A 17,901-nucleotide genomic window follows, 5' to 3' on the forward strand; every position below is an offset into this window, starting at 1 on the left:
GTGTTTGGTAGGAAGTGGACTTGGTTTGAGAGCTAACACTCTACCCAGCAGACTGTAGTATTACAGCAGACATAGGAGGTATAATCCTACCTTAATTGTAGTGTACCTCCTGCAGATCGATAAACCGCCACTTAGCAGAGATGCAGGTGGATGTGCTGGGAAAAACGATTTCGGCGGTCCGCCGCCATTTTGCCGTAGACCGGGTGCATGAATGTCCTCAGGTCACGCCGGCCGCCATGTTTTTGGAGTCTATTGTCTCCTGTATGGGGACGGCCATGTTTGATGAGCCCAGCTACCTCGTGGAGAGCTGGGAACGCCGGAAGGCGTACACAGGGGGCGGAGCCACGTCCTTCTACCCGGGAAAACGAACACAGATCTTTCCAGTCTGTAAAAGACAGACGCTGACTGCAGTTGGTTGGAAACTTCTCTGCATCGGGTGGTGAGCCTTGGGGGTCTCTCTCTGTGGGGATCGAGAAGCAGGTACTCTGAGGGGCGCTATTGCGCTAGGGGGAGACACATAAAAAAAAAAAAAAAAAAAGGTATTTTTTTATTTAAAAAAAAAAAAAAAAAGGTTTTTGTTTTTTCTGGCAGAGGTGTCCTGAATTAACATGGACCCTGCCACTCATGTATCTCCACCGGATCCCCTCGAGGTGTCTGCAGGATCCTCCAGCACCCCACTGACGGTTGAATCATTGTCAGCTATTATGGAAACTTTTGTGTCCCGGGTGGAAGTGGCTTGTCAGGGACAGGGCGCAAGAAAGCGACCCCCGCCTAACCCCTTATTATCTGAAACTTCGGATTCAGAATCTGAGCCTATTTCTGCAGTTGCAGGTACTTCATCTGGGATTGGTGTCTCGGGTACTGTCTCTTCAGACAGTGAGGAGGATGTTTCGGCATCAGCCATAGCCCGAGAGGAAGCGTTGGTAAACGCACTCATTGTATCTGTTCAAGAAACCTTAAGATTACAGGGTATTCCGTCGGAAATAGCTGAAACTGAAATCCCTTTTGGGACTAAAAAACGCATCAAAGTGGCGAAGGTTTTTCCATTGCCCAAATGCTTTGGCAATCCAATCAAAGAAGAATGGAGTCTGCCAAAACGCACCTCTGCTATTTCTAAACGCATTAACAGGCGTTATCCGTTTGAGGAAACCCTCATTAAGAAATGGACAGAACCACCTGTGGTGGATTCACCAATTGCTAGATTGAATAAAGCCACGGTTATTCCTTTAGAAGACGCTCCGTCTTTTAAAGATCCAGTGGATCGCAAGATAGAAGCTATGTCTCGCACCATGTTTTCCTTGATTGGATCAGCTTTCAGACCAATAATTGCTATTGGTCTGGTTTCGCAGACTGTAACTGAATGGACCAAGTGGTTACGCCGGGACTTAGAAGAGGTCCCTCAGGCGGTATCAGATTTGTTGGAACAAATGATACAGGGGTTACAGTTTGTGTGTGATGCGGCGTTAGACGCCACTCCATTATTGGCGCGAGCATCAGTTTCAGCAGTGGTTCTCAGGCGTACACTGTGGCTAAAAGGTTGGTTAGCTGACCAAGGTTCCAAAAAAGCATTGGCTAATATCCCCTTTTTAGGAGAGCGTCTATTTGGAGCCAACTTAGATGAGATCATTAAGGATCTCACGGGTGGAAAGAGCACCTTTTTACCGCAAAATGTTAAGGGTAAAGGAACTCGTCAAAGACGAGGGCCTTCTTTCTCTGCTCACAAAAAGTTTTTTCGTCCCGCGGGTGAAAAAATTAAGTCCTCCAAAGCTCCTTCAGGAGGCTTCAGGGGACGTTGGTCGGGCAAGCAAAAGCCCGCCCCCTCCAGACCTGTAGATAAATCGTCCAAAGCCTGAAGGTGCGCCCCCACCCATAATTGGGGTGGGGGGACGTCTTCGCCGGTTCCCGGATCCATGGCTTTCCAGAATCCTGGACAAGTGGGTTTGCGAAGTCATAAGGTCAGGGTACAAGATCGAGTTTCGATCTCTCCCACCGGCGCGATTCTTCCCTTCCAATATCCGACTATCCCCGGATCGTTTAGAAGATCTGCGGAGAGCAGTCACGGATTTACTACAACAAGGAGTGGTAGTCCACGTTCCTTGGACAGAACGTTTTCAGGGGTTTTATTCAAACCTATTTACAATACCCAGGAAAGAGGGCAAAGTGCGTCCAATTCTGGACTTAAGGGCACTCAATTCCTTTCTCAACATAAGGAAATTCAAGATGGAATCCATTCGCACAGTAGCAGCCTTCCTGCATCCAGGGGATGTCCTAGCGTCCATAGACATCAAGGACGCCTATCTTCACATTCCCATTTTCGCAGGACATCAGCGGTTTCTACGCTTTACCGTAGAAGAGACCCACTATCAGTTTGTGGCGTTACCTTTCGGTCTCGCCACGGCTCCTCGAGTCTTCACGAAGGTGTTGGCCCCAATGTTGGCACTACTGCGCCAAAGAGGCATATCGATTCTAGGTTACCTAGACGATCTCCTACTTCATGCAGAGTCTCCTCAGACCCTGCTACAAAACCTAGAAATTACTATAATTTCTTTACAGGAATTCGGGTGGCTGGTGAACCAGCAAAAGTCTTTACTGGTTCCCACCCAGAGGCTCGAAGATCTGGGTCTAATTCTAGACACAGTCAGGACAAGAGTTTTCCTTCCGGTAGGGAAACTCCGGAAGATTCAATCAGCAGTCCAGTTGTTACTATCCAACAGCTGGTCTTCCCTTCGGACTTGCATGAGGGTTCTGGGGTTGATGGTGGCTTCCTTCGAAGCAGTCCCATTTGCCCAGTCCCATACCCGAATTCTTCAGCAAGAGATTCTTCTCAGATGGAATCGGAATCCGGAATCCCTGGACTATCGGATCCAATTGAGCAAACAGACCAGAGAGTCTCTGGTCCGGTGGCTTCGGTCTCCGATGCTCAGCCAGGGAAAGTCATTTCTGCCAATATATTGGACGATAGTGACCACGGATGCCAGCCTATCCGGATGGGGAGGAATTCTCGGTCAGTTATCCGTTCAGGGACTTTGGTCCCCGGAAGAATCCAGGTTACCGATAAATGTATTGGAACTGAGAGCGATCAGACTTTGTCTGATTCACTGGACCGAGCAGCTCCAGGGCAGCCCGGTTCGGATCCAGTTGGACAACGCCACGGCCGTGGCTTATGTCAATCACCAGGGGGGCACCAAGAGTGTCCGAGCGGCCAAAGAAGTGGCTTGCATTCTTCGCTGGGTGGAACGATTTGTTCCAGCTATCTCTGCGGTGTTCATTCCGGGGGTGGAAAATTGGCAGGCAGATTATCTCAGCCGTCAGACTCCGGATCAGGGGGAATGGTCCCTCCATCCAGAAGTTTTCCACCAGTTGTGCCTACGTTGGGGCACCCCCGGTGTGTATCTGTTGGCATCACGATTCAACAGAAAAGTACAGAGATTCGTGGCTCGCTCCCGCGATCCTCTAGCAGAGACCGCAGACGCACTGGTCACCCCGTGGGGGCAATACCAGCTAATGTATGCCTTCCCTCCTCTTGGGTTACTGCCAAGACTTCTTCGCAGGATAGAGGAGGAAGGAATTCCAGTAATCCTGGCAGCTCCGGACTGGCCTCGTCGAGCTTGATACGCCGACTTGGTCAGACTGGTGGCGGACGTCCCGTGGAGACTTCCTCTCAGGGAGGATCTACTGTCTCAGGGACCGATCTTCCATCCTGCTTTACGATCGCTGGTTTTAAACGGCCTGGTTATTGAGACCCAGGTGCTGAAGGACAAGGGATTGTCAGCTTCAGTTATTCCTACTCTAGTTAAAACAAGGAAAGCGACTTCCAGAAAGATTATCATCGTACATGGAAGTCTTATATTGTGTGGTGTGAATCCCTTGGGTTCCATCTACATCTTTATTCGGTAGCCCGAATATTGGCTTTTCTGCAACAGGGAGTTGAGCAGAAGCTGGCCTTGAGTGTTATCAAGGGTCTGGTTTCAGCATTTGCTATCTTCTTTCAGAAGCCTTTGGCTACTCATTCCTTGGTGCGGAATTTCATCCAGGGGGTGCGACACCTGGCTCCGCCAGTGCACGCGCCGTTACCATCCTGGGATCTTAATTTGGTGCTGTCGGTTCTTCAGACACCTCCCTTTGAAAATATCAGGGAGATTCCCTTGCTTACTTTATCCCAGAAGGTGGCCTTCTTGGTGGCTATCACTTCTGCACGCAGGGTGTCAGAACTGGCTGCATTATCCTGTTGTTCCCCAGATCTGGTGGTTCATAGGGATAAGGTTGTTCTTCATCCGAATCCATCCTTCCTTCCTAAGGTGGTTTCAAAGTTTCATTGAATGAGGACAGTGTATTGTCCATCCTATGTCCTTAGCCCAATCATCCTCGAGAATTTGCATGGCATTCCTTGGATGTAGTTCGGGCGATCAGGATATATTTGAATACTACGGATTCAATTTGTAAGACGGATTCACTGTTTGTGATCACGGATGGCCCTAAGAAGGGGTTGCCTGTTCTGCTGCGACCATCTTTAGATGGATCAGACAGACGGTGGTATAGGCTTATTTTATCTACGGGTCGGGATCCCCCGTTCCCTGTTAAGGCGCATTCTACTCGGGCGCTTAGAGTTTCCTGGACCTTCCGCCATCAGGCATCAGTGGTTCAGGTTTTCAAGGCGACTGTTTAGTCGTCGGTTCATACCTTTACAATATTGTATAAGGTTTATGTGATGGCATCGTCAGATGCCTCTTCTGGCCGCAAGGTTCCTGCAGGCCACTGTTTGAGGAGACTGTTGGTCTACCTCGAGGATTTGTGGGGTAGGTCTCATCTGTTTACTCGATGAGTCCTTTGATACTTCTGGTTGGCTCCGGTTGGGCCTTCTAGATTGGATTTTGATTTCTGTCAATCCCACCCCTCATTTGTGGCACTGCTTCTGGATGTCCCAGTTCTTGTGAATCAAGAAGACTACGTCTGTCAATGAGCGACAGAGAAAATCGGATTTTTGTAAGATCTTACCGTAAAATCCTTTTCTCATAGCTCATTGACAGACGTAGTACCCGCCCCTCTATCATTGAGTTGGGTTGGGTTAAATTCTCTGTTGCTGCTTTGTGACAGAACTGATGCCTTGTAGCAGAGAGAGGGAGGATATACCCTCAGGGACTGCCCCTAAGGTGGAGCCAGAACGTTTTTTCTTTCTGCCTAGTCCTGCTCCTGCGGAGACAACATAACCCAGTTCTTGTGAATCAAGAAGACTACGTCTGTCAATGAGCTAAGAGAAAAGGATTTTACGGTAAGATCTTACAAAAATCCGATTATCCCGTATAGAAATATGTTCTGGCTATAGTTTTTCTTCAAAAAGTCCTATCACAGTGAATATACAAGTCTGAGATTTTATTTATAAAGAGGAATGACAAACCTAATTTGTTCTTCTACTTGTTGTAATTGCCCTAACTTATGGCCCTCTACCTGTTTCTCAAACCTAGCTTGTCATCTACTCAACCATGCCTAAAAGTCTTCTGAAAAAATCAGTAAACTTTTCTTTAACCACTTAAGCCCCGGAAGATTTTACCCCCTTCCTGACCAGGGCCTATTTTGCGATTCGGCACTGCGTGACTTTAACGGACAATTGCACGGTCGTACGACGCTGTACCTAAATGATTTTGACGTCCTTTTTTTTCCCCACAAACAGAGCTTTCTTTTGGTGGTATTTGATCACCTGTGCGATTTTTTGATCATGCGCTATAAACAAAAAAAGAGCGTCAATTTTGCAAAAATAGCAATATTTTTCAAATTTTTTTTTATATGAAATTCCCCCAAAAAAATGTAAAAATCAAAATTTTTTAACATTTTCGGCCAATTTGTTTTATGCTACATGTTTGGTAAAAAAAAATCGCAAAAAGCGTATTTTGATTGGTTTGCGCAAAAGTTATCGCGTTTACTAACAAAGGGAAAGATGTTTGTCATTTTTGTTGTTTTTTTTTTTTTTTTACGCGTAATGGCGGCGATCTGCGATTTTTTTTTTTTTTTTTTTTGTGGGACTGCGACATTGGGCGGACAGATCGGACCCTTGACTGACATTTTTGGGGTTACCAGTGACATTTCTACAGTAATCAGTGCTATACATATGCACTGTTACTGTAAAATTACACTGGCAGTGAAGGGGTTAACTTTTTTTGAGAGGGAGGGGCTGTGTGTGTCCCTAGGGGCGTGATTCTAACTGTGATTGGCTGTGGCTTGGGCTGTAGGAACAATGATCAACGGTCCTACGTAGTAGAACCGTGTGATCACTGTTTCTACACAGGGGAGAATTACAGGTGGCTTGTTTACATCAGCTGCCTGACTTTCTCCCTCTGCAGCGACGATCGCCGAGTGACCGGCGGACATCGGCCATCTTAAGAGCATTAAAGGGCCCCGGGCAGTGCACTGGGGCCCTGCCTACACACTCACCCATAAGAATGAAAATGATCGATCTGGTTATATTTATTGGTACAGCAGTGCAAGGTTAATGACAGCTTCCAAGTTCGGCGGCTGGTTGCGGTGAACATACACATGGATGGGAGTCAGACTCGACTGTCCTGCGTGTGCCTGTCCCATGGAGCCAGACAGGCATTCCTGCAGTTGTGGGCTCCCGCTCCACGCCCCATGTGGCCTGACAGCAGCGCAGGGTCGACAGGCGCTTGCCACCTGTTAAGTTTGGCAGTGGGATGCACACGGGAATCGGGACTAATGCTTGGCTGGGTCGCTGGGCAGGTGGGGCCCCCCAGACAACTGCCCAGCGTGCCCATTCGGTAAGATGGCCCTGCATAGGATCGAATGTCAGCGGGTGTAAATGAACACCCGCTGCTCTATAGAGAAGCCTAGAGGGTCTAATCAGGTTCCGCTTTAAAAACTGACAGGTGGCCCTAATCGGTTTGCTAGTGGGAAAGGGGCCTTAAGCACACACTTAAGAGTAATTCTAAGATGTTTAAAGGATCAGCTGATGTGTTTTAAATTTGTTGTTAACAGCAGGGTTTCCAACTATGTATACACTGTACAAAATGCAGCATAATTAGGACTATCCCATTAATGTCTGTGAAAAAAAGCAGCAATGTGTTCCTCTTTTTAAATTCTGGTTTCTCAATGCAATTGTTCTGAGTCTCATGCAACACTTTTTTTTTTTTCTGGGAGCTCCCTGAACAGTTAAAGAATTTCATTCAGTGTTCAGCAGCTCATAAAGCTTTCATTTTTTTTTTTTTTACAATTGTCAGGACCCAAATCACCTGCTGGTGGCACTGTGGTGTTTTCCAGTAGCCAGGAGATTCCAGTAATAATTTCAACCTTATGCTGGCTGCTGGGAGAGTATATAAACCCCCCTTTAGCGTCCCTCAGTGTTTACATGTGTGCTATAAACAGTACTTGGTTATTGAGATCCTGATCCTGATTACAACCATATCCCTGTTCCAGTACCTGCGCCCTGTACCCTGCTAACTCATACCTTTTCCCTTATCCATCTCCTTGTTTGTCTCTCACATCTCCTGTCTTACACTGTTTTCCCATGTTCCCGTTTCATTTGTATATATTGTATTATGGTTAGGTTGCTTTTTCTGCACTGTTCGCATATATTCCACTTTGTTCATCTTGTATACAGTTTGCTGGTGTTAAATGGGGTTTTGCTTCATTATTAATAAATCTTGCCTTAATCATACACAGTCTGGCTACAGCTTCCATAAGTGCAGAAAACAGATTTGGTCACCCCTGCTGGATACTAGCACTCTGTATCCTAACATGAATATCCTTCATTTTCCGGCAGTGTTATCATTACAGGTACAGGGCTTTTTTTTCCTGGAGAATAGGTGCAGGAACTCCTCCCTTCTGAGTCACCCTTCATCTCTGTTCCCTACCCACCCCTGAGCACTATCCCTTGTTTATATCCCCTACCCACCTCCCAGTACTGCCCCTTTTAGAGAATACAGAACCAAGTATTATTTTCTGCTACTAAGTAATTTGTATGGAATTTGTTATTGACAACAAGAAAGACAGTAAAATAGATCCCCAACAGAAGACCCCGCAGCAACAATAGACCCCCCGCAACAAAATACCGCCCTAGCAACAATAGACCTCCAGCAGCAACAACAGAATTCCCAGCAGCCAGCATCAATAGACTCTTCAACAGCCTGGAACAGTAGACCTCTCTCTCAACATTAGAGCCTGCCCAGCAACAATTGACCCCCTACCAACAATAGACCTACCCAGCAATAGCCCCACATGCAAAAATAGATCCCCAACAATGACAATAGATCCCCCAGCACCCAGAATCAATAGGCCCCCTGTCATACCCCATCATTCCTTGCCATTATATACTGTACATTTACTGCTGGAGGTGCCGGAACTGCGTTCCCCCGCTTTCCCTCTGAAAAAAAGCTCTGTGTACATGTATTTGAAGGTTATATATACTTACAGTGCCTTGCGAAAGTATTCGGCCTCTTGAACTTTTCGACCTTTTGCCACATTTCAGGCTTCAAACATAAAGATATAAAACTGTAATTTTTTGTGAAGAATCAACAAGTGGGACACAATAATGAAGTGGAACGAAATTTATTGGATATTTCAAACTTTTATAACAAATAAAAAACTGAAAAATTGGGCGTGCAAAATTATTCAGCCCCCTTAAGTTAATACTTTGTAGCGCCACCTTTTGCTGCGATTACAGCTGTAAGTCGCTAGGGGTATATCTCTATCAGTTTTGCACATCGAGAGACTGAAATTTTTGCCTATTCCTCCTTGCAATACAGCTCGAGCTCAGTGAGGTTGGATGGAGAGCGTTTGTGAACAGCAGTTTTCAGTTCTTTCCACAGATTCTCGATTGCATTCAGGTCTGGACTTTGACTTGGCCATTCTAACACCTGGATATGTTTATTTGTGAACCATTCCATTGTAGATTTTGCTTTATGTTTTGGATCATTGTCTTGTTGGAAGACAAATCTCCGTCCCAGTCTCAGGTCTTTTGCAGACTCCATCAGGTTTTCTTCCAGAATGGTCCTGTATTTGGCTCCATCCATCTTCCCATCAATTTTAACCATCTTCCCTGTCCCTGCTGAAGAAAAGCAGGCCCAAACCATGATGCTGCCACCACCATGTTTGACAGTGGGGATGGTGTGTTCAGGGTGATGAGCTGTGTTGCTTTTATGCCAAACATAACGTTTTCCATTGTTTCCAAAAAGTTTTATTTTGGTTTCATCTGACCAGAGCACCTTCTTCAACATGTTTGGTGTGTCTCCCAGGTGGCTTGTGGCAAACTTTAAACGACACTTTTTATGGATATCTTTAAGGAATGTCTTTCTTCTTGCCACTCTTCCATAAAGGCCAGATTTGTGCAGTATACAACTGATTGTTGTCCTATGGACAGAGTCTCCCACCTCAGCTGTAGATCTCTGCAGTTCATCCAGAGTGATCATGAGCCTCTTGGCTGCATCTCTGATCATTCTTCTCCTTGTATGAGCTGAAAGTTTAGAGGGACGGCCAGGTCTTCGTAGATTTGCAGTGCTCTGATACTCCTTCCATTTCAATATTATCGCTTTCACAGTGCTCCTTGGGATGTTTAAAGCTTTGGAAATCTTTTTGTATCCAAATCCGGCTTTAAAATTCTCCACAACAGTATCTCGGACCTGCCTGGTGTATTCCTTGTTCTTCATGATGCTCTCTGCGCTTTAACGGACCTCTGAGACTGTCACATTGCAGGTGCATTTATACGGAGACTTGATTACACACAGGTGGATTTTATTTATCATCAGTAGTCATTTAGGTCAACATTGGATCATTCAGAGATCCTCACTGAACTTCTGGAGAGAGTTTGCTGCACTGAAAGTAAAGGGGCTAAATAATTTTGCACGCCCAATTTATTATTTTTTTATTTGTTAAAGTTTGAAATATCCAATAAATTTCGTTCCACTTCATGATTGTGTCCCACTTGTTATTGATTGTTCACAAAAAAATTACAGTTTTATATCTTTATGTTTGAAGCCTGAAATGTGGCAAAAGGTCGCAAAGTTCAAGGGGTCTAATACTTTCGCAAGGCACTGTATTTCGTTTTATTGCATCTCATCACATGTATTTTTTATGGTGTTGCATCTATACAAGCTCTGGGGTAGGCAAGAAGTACCACCCGCCAAACATGACCTATTCAACCTAAGGAGGCCGTGCTGCAAGTTATACCGTTGTAGTGATGGCTCTTCAGAGGACGCAAATGTAAGCAAGCCCTAACTTCTATAAAAATATGATAGCGACCTGGCTCACCCTTGTGACCAGGCAGGAGCTGCATCAGTTCATTTGAAGAATGGACCATCTAATTGGGTCCTGCTATCAGGCTAAAAGAAGATGTCTCACCGATGGTCAGGCTTGGATGACGTACTTCTGCAACTTGAATAATCCCCATTTCTATCCCATTAGTGGGGGGGGATCAGATGGGGGAGTAATGGGCTAATCGGATGAGGGCGTGGATAAGGAAATCGGATGGGGGCGTGGACTGGGAAGTTGGATGGGGGAGTGATGGGGAATCAGATGGGGAATCAGATGGGGGCATGAATAAGGAAATCAGATGGGGGACTCGGATGGGGGCGTGAAGAAGGAATCGAATGGGGGCTTATCCCTTGTGTGGGGGATAAGCCCCCATTCCCCCACCCACACCCCCATCTCCTTGGATGGGGGTGTGGGTGGGGGAATCGGATGAGGGCATGGGTAGGGGAATTGGATGGGGGGATCAGATGAGGGCGTGGATAAGGAAATCGGATGGGGGCGTGGACTGGGAAGTTGGATGGGGGAGTGATGGGGAATCAGATGGGGGCATGAATAAGAAAATCGGAGGGGGGACTCGGATGGGGGCGTGAAGAAGGAGTCGAATGGGGGCTTATCCCTTGTGGGTGTATTGCATTGCAATACATTCTTTTCCGGCCCCACTGGCCGGGGACACTGAGAGGCCATCCCGGAAATGATGTCAAACACGTTGCTTTCTGTGTGAGTAACAAAGGGGAGAGGAGAGTTTGTTATAGTGCTTGCAGCATTTAGCGGTTGGCGGTTATCTCTACAGTTAAAACACAGAAATGTCGGTCAGTTTTTGTACTTGAACTGGAGGCTCATTGCCATTCGTGGGGCAAGCAAATTACTGTCATTTCCATCTGGCACCCGAAATCCACAGCTCTAAGCAAAGTAAGTGTATCCGGCTCCATAAGCCTCCTTTCCCTCAGTTTTGGGTTTGTAGCATTTTTGAAAAGCTGGTCTCTAATCATTTCATCATATCAGGGTCCATATCTCTAGGATGCTGCTAACTGTCTCAGCTCAGCAATATACTGGTGAATAGATCCTTCCACACTCACCCTGACAGCGTCTACCAAAACCGGAAGATTTACCCCCCTTCATGACTAGGCTAATTTTTGCGATACAGCACTGTATTACTTAACCTGACAATTACATGTAGCACCCTACAGGTAGGTGCTAGGTAAATGTATAGTGGGCCTTGTCTGCCTAACAGCAGGGCTGTGATTTATTTAGTAGGGTGTCAGGGCTTCCAGATGTGCCTGCTGAGGGGAGAAATATCCCCACTGGCTCCTGTGAGAGGCTTCTCACAGGGCAGTGTGGGAAGCCCAATCAGGGGACATATCCCAGCTTGTAACTACCCCAGAAGGCAGATTATGCTGCAAAGGATTCTGGGAGTGGGTATAAGTTTGGGGGAAGTGTGTGACAGGATATCTTTGGCGGGAGCAGAGTCCCAGGAGGGAGAGTGCGGCTGTCTCTCCTCCTGTCTGAGGAAGGTGGATGTCTTGGGGTGTCGTCTGAGCATCCAGAGAATGTTGAGTTGAGCTGAGGGGATCCGCTGTGCCGAGAACCAGCGGAGCAAAAGAGGGGGGTCCAGTCCCAGGAAAACCTACACAGGTCGTGAGTACTGAGGATTGCCCCTGGGGGTCTGCCAGAGTCAGAGGGGACCACTCCAGGAGAGGTTCTGGGATCCAGTGCCAGCTAGCTGTAAAGGGGGTACCTAGGTTGAGGACCCTGAAGCTACAGAGGGGGGTACATAGTCAGTGGACCCTAAATAGTTCAAGGTTAAAGAGGGCACCTGCATATGGGCCCTGAATTGGACAGAGTGTGACAGTTGAGAGTTGCACCTTTACAGAAATCTACAGCGTTCTACCTCAAGCCAGTGCAAGGCGGGAGGGGAGTATTCAGTGACTTTGCAGTGCCGCAGTGTCAGTAATTCTACAATTCACAGTCTTGGGTCTTCAGGACTTATTGTCGAGGATTCAGCACTTCTATCAAGCTACAGTGTGTTCTCAGTGTTAGTGAGCGTTGGCTGGCGTCATGGAGGCGCCAACGGCATTTTTCTAGGATTAAGTCCCAAGTGTAATTAGTTAAGCCTAAAGGAGTATCCCACTCATTCCCTTCTCCCATCCCCTTTACAATAAAAACCACAAAACCAAGATGCCGGAGTTGTCCATGTCTCAGTTCTCACACCAAGGGTGGCAGCTCACATGGGCTGGAGAGGTAACCGGAGAGGTAACCGGTACCAATGGCAGACCCAAATCAGGCCACAGGCCTGGAAAACCTGCTATATTTGGGGGCTCGTCTGGGATTTTGCCATTGGTTACTGGGCCAATTGCCCTTGGCAAATGCAAAAAGGAAAAGTCCAAAAAAATCCCTTTTTGTGTCCGGAACTGTTATTCAAATGCCAGGCCGGGTGTGAGACTGCAACCATGGAAGGCAGGGAGAGTGGGATGAAGTTGGAAGCCCACATGTGGCAACAAAAATGTTCTAAGGAAGATTGTGATGTGACAAAGACTTTTCATATGGACTATGAAATGTATTCTGCTATCAGAAAATGGAGAGCAGGGGGCAAGTGTGTCCGAGTGTATGAATGTTGCAACTGCTTAACAGTGAGAAGTCCCAGGGGGGGCAGTGAAGATGGCGTCGGGGGTCCCAGGGACGACAGAGAAGAGGACGCCGGAGGTCCTAGTGTGGACGGTGAAAATGGAGGCCAGGGGCACGGGAAGAGAGGTGCCAGGGGCCGGGTGGTGGTGCACGCTATGTGGAAAGATGTTGACCGTGCAGTTGACATTTATTCTTTATAGTTGCTGCACGCATACTGTGGGGATTGTAGTCGGTCATGCCAAGATGGGAAGTGGGGCTATTCCCGGAGCCAGTATGGAAGATGAGGATTGCACGTGTGTGGCAAGGAAAATGAGTATCGGCCGTGCGACCGGCAGCGGGATGCTGCTCTTGCCGAGCAAGAAGGGACAGTGGGCTTCAGTCAGGAAAAGCGCAGTGGAGGCCCTAGTGCAATTAAGATGGGCAGATGTATGTCTAGCAAGTGACACAATCCGCTTTGCAGTTACTTCCCCAGTTTTTGCAGCAAAGCAGCATGGCAGGGGAAGAGTTACGGTACCGCGCAGGAAAGCGGCCAAGTGCAGGTCTGCCCAGTGGGAGGAGTAACTGCCCAATATGGCGAAAGGGTGGAGACAGCGGGAACATCCGGCCAATCAGGAGTGATCCAGGGGACTCTATTAATATCCCCTCCTTCGGGCGCGGCCGTGCGGGAGACATGTGTAGGAGAAGGAGGCATGTCGTTCATGAGAGGAGCGAAGAGTGTTCCTGCTATTGCTGCCACTATGGGCGAAAACCCTGCGGAGCAGAGCCAGGAGCAGATTCAGCAACCCGATCCCCCCCTAGTCTGGGATACCAGCATCCGGATGGTGCCGGACGACAGACTCACGTTGTGCACCGGAGAAGGTAGAGAATTCCTTGGAGTGGTATGTCCCCAATGTGCCACCATTACTCTGAAAGTGCAGGCGTTGGTTCAATGTGGGCAAGGCGGTGATCTACTGCTTCGGGCTGAGAAGGGTGAGGGCCGTCCCAGGAAGCTGACTGTTATGTAGGGAACCGGCCTCACGCAGGAAGTAAGGAACGAGTCGAAGTTCCTCCGCGGAGCAGGAAGGGGCATGTTCAGGCTGATGATGCAGCTGGAGGCCCTGCCAGCAGTCGGTGGGCCTACAGTCTGCGGGAAGGGAGTTCAGTCGCAGAGCTCCATAGGGAGGGGATCCGTGTCCACCCAAACTACAGGAGTATGGTCAGAGAAACCTGCAGCCAGGGCCAAAACAGGATCCACCCCTATTAATGTCCCACAGCCTGTAAAAAAAGAAGTCACCCAGGTGTCCTCTTCCAACACCAGCAGTAAGGGTGAGAGGTACTGTATTGGAGTTGATTCCCCATCCTTTTACATGAAGCACAGGTCCTTTGAAGAAGGCATGGATGATTGGGGATCAATCAACGAGACCAAGTGGGAATGGGGGTCAGAGACTGACAGCAGCTCCCCAGGTCCCGATGTGACTGAACCTTTAGAGCAGGAGGCTAAGGAAGCCATTGAGAGAGGGAAACTGGCCCAGAAATTGGGGTTCTGCGACGCCTACGTTACAAGGGACCCAGACCTCACCCCACCCAGGAATATTGCTAGGGCCAGGGACCAGAATGCAGCATATGAAGAGATGATTCAAAGAATATGCACCCCTTTTTCTCCACCAAGGAGAGGTAACCTAAGGACCCTTCCCCGGTTATCTAGGATGCAGCGGTGGATGCAGAAAAAGGTTGCATTGGAGTACGGGTATGACTACCCTTATGCACCAAGGGAAGTAATGTTGCTAGTGGAAAAATACAGGGACTTTTGGTCCGATTAACTTATCTGGGACTACCTATCTGTCCCTAAGCCTTACAGGGACTCCCCAGAGGAGGGGCTAAAAGACAAATTCAACAAAGTCAAAGCTCAGTGGTATTACGGGCGCTCCATCTACATACAGTAGATAGGGTGGAAGTCCGCCGCCCAGATGGCTCAAGACATGCTTGGTCCATCCTTGTCAAGGATGAGAATGGAGAGTAGGTTCAAGTGCCTCATCCAGAGTACTATATCTGAAGGGAAAAGTTTCAGTGTTTCATTAATAAGGAGGAATTCAGGAGTAACCACAGGGAGAAAAAAAATTGTGTGGCCGGCTGGCTACCACAACTGACGAAGGAAGTGTTTAAATGACAATGCTGAATTCAAGTTACACCTGTTGAAGTTAAGCGGATCCATTGGGCCATCGGGCCAGGGTCCTTTCATAAAGCCAAGTGTTGTGATGTCAGACCTTTTGGGACCATCGGGTCCGGGTCTTCTGGAAAGTTATTTTGTGTGCTGGGTCCCTTGGGCCATCGGGCCAGGACCTGTTATGGATTACAAATGGCTGTGTGGGACTTCATCCACAGTCTGTACAGATGAAGATGTGCTACAAACTTCATGTGTGCAAGAACTTTGGTGTGGGGTGCCCTGCTGGACCCCTGTGATGTTTTCCCTGACTCAGCAGGACGAGGACTCTGTCTAGACAACTAGTTTTAGGGGACAAGTTCTTCCAAGTTAAAGGAGGACCCCCAGCATGTCAAGACACTGGTTGGCAGAGGCAGTCAGGGAGGGAATGGAAAGGCCGTCCTTACATCCAATGAAGGAGGGTCTTCCCCTTCAACTGTTCAGATAGTTAGACTTGTATTTAATATGTGATGTGGTTGACTAACTTTTGCTTCCTTTTTCTCTATTTAGGTGGAACTACCTTAGAGATAGACAGATGTTTGCATTGTATTTTTCTTGGTTGTTCCGCAGCAAGTGAGTTTATTTGGTGGGTGGTGCATCAGTTATCATGCACCCTAAACTGTGTATATACATGTACAGCAGATTGTAAAGATATATTTTAACACGATAATTTATTTGTAAATTCTTTTTTCCCTTTTCCCCTTCTCCAGGTTTGTGGGATACTCCTGATTTTTTGGCAGAGTTTTTGATAGGAGGCGGCTGCCTCGGAGTCAGAGGGACCTGACTTATTTGGTGTGGGGTGGATGTAGCACCCTACAGGTAGGTGCTAGGTAAATGTATAGTGGGCCTTGTCTGCCTAACAGCAGGGCTGTGATTTATTTAGTAGGGTGTCAGGGCTTCCAGATGTGCCTGCTGAGGGGAGAAGTATCCCCATTGGCTCCTTTGAGAGGCTTCTCATAGGGCAGTGTGGAAAGCCCAATCAGGGGACACATCCAGGACTACCCCAGAAGGCAGATTATGCTGCAAAGGATTCTGGGAGTGGGTATAAGTTTGAGGGAAGTGTGTGACAGGGTGTCTTTGGCGGGAGCAGAGTCCCAGGAAGGAGAGTGCGGCTGTCTCTCCTCCTGTCTGAGGAAGGTGGATGTCTTGGGGTGTCGTCTGAGCATCCAGAGAGTGCTGAGTTGAGCTGAGGGGATCCGGTGTGCTGAGAGCCTGCGGAAAGAGAGAGGGGTCCAGTCCCAGGAAAGCCTACACAGGTCATGAGTACTGCGGATTGCCCCTGGGGGTCTGCCAGAGTCAGAGGGGACCACTCTGGAGAAGGTTTTTTACTTTCTGTTATAAAACACATCGAATAAAAAAAAAAATGGGGAAAAAATCAAATTTAGGCCAATATGTATTCTGCGACATATTTTTGGTAAAAAAAAAAAAAAAAAAAAACAATAAGCGTCTATTGATTGGTTTGAAAAGTTGTAGCATTTACAAACTATGATAAATATTTATTTATTTTTATTTTTTTATCTACTATTAATGGTGGGGATCAGCAACTTATGGCCAGACTGAGAAATTGACAGCCACATTCTGACACTTTTAGGGGACCAGTGACACCAATACAGTGATCAGTGCGGGAATGGGGGGAATCAGATGGGTGAGTGATGGGGGAATCGGATGGGTGAGTGATGGGGGAATCGGATGGGGTAGTTATAGGGGAATTGGATGAGGGCGTGGATGGGGGAATCAGATGGAGAAGTAATGGGGAAATCGGATGGGGGATTGATGGGGGAATTAGATGGAGGAATTGGATGGGGAATGGGATGGGGGATTGATGGGGGAATTGGATGGGGAATGGGATGGGGGATTGATGGGGGAATCTAATGAAGGAGCGATAGGGGAATTGGATGGGAGAGTGGATGGGAGAAAATCAGATGGGGGCGTGGATGGGGAAATCGGAGGGGGGACCTGGATGGGAGAATCGGATGGGGCAGTGATGGGGAAATCGGATGGGAGTGTGGATGGGGGAATTGGATGGGGGTGTGGATGGGGGATTCAGAGGGAGGAGTGAAGAAGGAATCGGATGGAGGGTGTGGATCCTGGAATCAAATGGGGGAGTATTGGGGGAATAGAATGGGGGATTGATGGGGGAATTGGATGGGGAATAGGATGGGGGATTGATGGGGGGCTTAGATGGGGAAATGAGATGGGGGCATGAATGGGGGAATTAGATAGGATTTGAGAGTTATAGAGGAATCAGATGAGGGTGTGGATGGGGAAATCAGATGGTGGAGTAATGGGGAATTTGGAAGGGGGATTGATGGGGGAATCAGATGGGGGAATCAGATGGGAGAGTGACAGGGAAATAGGATGGGGGCGTGGATTGGGGAACCGGATGGGGGCCTGGATGTTGGAATCCGATAGGTGAGTGATGGGGGAATCAGATAGGGGCGTGGAAGGAGGAATTAGATTGGAGGTGGATGGGGGAATCGGATGGGGGAGTGATGGGGGAATCGAATGGGGACATGGATGGGGGAGTGATGGGGGAATCAGATGGAAGCTTGGATGGGGGAATTGTATGGGGGAGTGATGGGGGAATCAGATAGGGGCGTGGAAGGAGGAGTTAGATGGGAGGTGGATGGGGGAATCGGATGGGGCAGTGATGGGGGAATCGAATGGGGACGTGGATGGGGGAGTGATGGGGGAATCAGATGGAAGCTTGGATGGGGGAATTGTATGGGGGAGTGATGGGGGAATCAGATAGGGGCGTGGAAGGAGGAATTAGATGGGAGGTGGATGGGGGAATGGGATGGGGCAGTGATGGGGGAATCGAATGGGGGCGTGGATGGGGGAGTGATGGG

Source organism: Pelophylax lessonae, assembly GCF_965119305.1.
Source record: "Pelophylax lessonae genome assembly, chromosome: 4".
NCBI classification, from domain to species: Eukaryota; Metazoa; Chordata; class Amphibia; order Anura; family Ranidae; genus Pelophylax; species Pelophylax lessonae.